Raw genomic sequence first — 2,931 nt, 5'->3', positions numbered from 1 at the left:
AAACCCTAAAGACTTTGCTCCCAAAATGGTGAAAACTAATCAATGAATTTGGTTAAGTTGCAAGATACAAAGCCCACAATACACACTAATTTGCATTTCTACACACTAATAATAAACTATCAGAAAGACAATGTAGGGAAATGATGCCATTTACGATTACATCAAAGAGAATGAAATACGGCTCTATCAGATGGGCCAGACCTGCTTCTGGAAGCAACAGCACAATGGCTGCCCAAGGAGAACCCCAAGTCCAGTTCAAACTTGTATTGCTTGGTGATGGAGCTATTGGAAAAACAATGTTTGTGAAATGCCATCTGACTGGTGAACTTGGGAAGTACATAGCCACCTTGGTTGTTGAGGTCCACCCCTTGTGTTCCATACCAACAGAGGACATATTAATTTCAATGTATGGGAGACAGCTAGCCAGGAGAAATTTGGTGGGTGAGAGACAGCTATTACATCCAGGCCCAGTGTGCCATTACAATGTTTGTAGGAACGTCAAGGGTTCCTCACAAGAACGTGCCTAATTGGCATAGAGAATCTGGTTCACGTATGTGAAAACATCCTTATTGTGCTGTGTGGCAACAAAGTGGACATTAAGGACAGGAAAGGTAAAGCAAAATCTCTTGTCTTCCACTGAAAGAAGAACTTTCAGCACTATGATATTTCTGCCAAAAGTAACTACAACTTTGAATAGCTCTTCCTGGGGCAGCCTGGGTGGCTCAGAGGTTTAGCGCTGCCTTCAGCCCAGGGAGTGATCCTGGAGACCCGGGATCAAGTCCCACGTTGGGCTCCCTGCATGGAGCCTGCTTCTCCCTCTGCCTATGTCTCTGCCTCTCTCTCTCTCTGTGTCTCTCATGAATAAATAAATAAAATCTTAAAAGAAAAAAAAAAAAGAAAAGCCCTTCCTGGCTTGCTAGAAAGCTAATTAGAGATGCTCACTTGGAGTTTGTTGCCATGCCTGCTCTTGCCCCACCAGAGGTTGTCATGGCCCGAGCTTTGGCAGCACAGTATGAGCGTGATCCAGAGGCCATTTAGACAACTGTGCTTCCAGATGAGAATGATGACTTGTGAGAAAGTGCAGCTGGAGGCCCCTTCTTGGTTGCAACCCAACCAGAAGTCTGGTTTTATAGGCCACTCTCCTGCGATGTCAGTGGTGCAGCATCTGTGCCACCTTATTTTATTTTATTTTATTTTATTTTATTTTTTTTTAAATTTTTATTTATTTATGAAAGTCACGGAGAGAGAGAGAGAGGCAGAGACACAGGCAGAGGGAGAAGCAGGCTCCATGCACCGGGAGCCCGATGTGGGATTCGATCCCGGGTCTCCAGGATCGCGCCCTGGGCCAAAGACAGGCGCTAAACCGCTGCGCCACCCAGGGATCCCTGTGCCACCTTATTTTATAGCTAGGTGGAACATGTGTTTGATCTTTGGCATGCTGAAGGAGATGAATGGACTTTGGAGTGAATGTGGAAGTTGAAAAAGTACCTTCCTTTTTTGGACCTGCATATTTAGCTGTTTGGAATACAGTTGCTACACCTGCATGTGCTTTGAAGCATATTTATAATAGCCAAAACATGGAGACAACCTAAGTGTCTATTGATGGATGAAGGGATAAAGAAAATGCAGCATATATACATGATGGAATATTATTCAGCCATAAATAAGCATGAAGTCTTGCCATTTGTGACAACATGGATGGAACTTGAGGGCATTATGCTAAGTGAAATAAGAGAAAGACAAATACTATATGATCTCAGTTATATGTAGAATCTAAAAAAATGCCAAAACCAAGCACAAATCTAAGTTCATAAATATAGAGAACAGATTGATCGTTGCCAAAGGTGGGGGGTGTCTGGTAGGCAAGGTGGGTGAAAGGAGTGAAAAGGTACAAACTTTTAGTTATAAAAGAAATAAGTCCTGGGGATGTAATGTACGGAATGTTAACTATAGTGAATACTATTGTATTGCATATTTGGAAATTCCTAAGAGAGTAAATCTTAAAAGTTCTTATCACAAAGAAAAAAAGTGTAACTATGTGTCATGATGGATGTTGACTTCCTTGTGATTGTTTGGCAGTGTACCAAATAGTCACGTTGCATCCCTGAATCTACTATAATGTTAACAAAACAAAACTCCTGCAATTTGCATTAGTCTGTTAAAGCTCTGAAGAGTTCTTTAGCAATGAAATCTGTCTGATTTTGCTTAAACCAACATTTAAAAAATGTATTTTGTCATGAGGTAGTGGGTTAATTGTGTTCCTCCGAAAGATATGTTGAAGTTCTGATCTCCAGGACATATGAACGTGACCTTATTTGGAAATAAGGTTTTGTGGAAGTAATCGAGTTAAGATGAGGCTTTACCGTATTTGGGTGGGTGCTGTAGCCAATGAATGGTGTCTTTATAAGAGTTAGAAGAGGGAGGCTTCTAGAAAGACACACACAGCGAAGAAGGCTGTGTAATGACAGAGGCAGAGATTGGAGTGACACAGCTACAAGCCTAGAGAAGCTAAAAATTACTGGTAACCTCCAGAAGCTAGGAAGAGGCAAGGAAGGATTCTTTCCCGAGCCTTCAGAGGGAGCGTGGTCTTGCCAACACCTTAATTTTGGACTTCTAGCCCCTAGAACTGTGAAAGAATAAAATGGTTTTAAGCCATCCAGTTTGTAGTAACTTATTATTGCAACCCTAGGAAACTAATAATGTGTGAATCTCTAAGACAAATAACAACACTAACTAACATTCTGAGAGTCACTAGATTAGAAAATACTAGTTTAGAACAAACATGGAGATGTCCGGGGTATGTGCATGTGCAGCTGTCAAACAGGCTTTAGAAACTGGGTATAACTTTCAAGAGAGGGTCAGGATAGATGAGAGACCTTTGGGAGTAAAGCATGCAAAGGGGCAGTTTCAGCCTGGGGAAGGCATGACTTT

General features: G+C 41.7%; 1 pseudogene; it reads left to right on the top strand.

Moving 5' to 3' along the window:
• The first annotated feature begins 224 nt into the window (after positions 1 to 224).
• Positions 225 to 1,074, top strand: LOC112679111 (GTP-binding nuclear protein Ran-like; annotated as a pseudogene).
• Positions 1,075 to 2,931: the final 1,857 nt, after the last annotated feature.

The sequence above is a fragment of the Canis lupus genome, chromosome 6 (assembly GCF_003254725.2).
Source record: "Canis lupus dingo isolate Sandy chromosome 6, ASM325472v2, whole genome shotgun sequence".
In the NCBI taxonomy this organism is placed as follows: Eukaryota; Metazoa; Chordata; class Mammalia; order Carnivora; family Canidae; genus Canis; species Canis lupus.
Note: the sequence above shows the minus strand (reverse complement) of the source record. Positions and strands in the feature narration are given on the sequence as shown.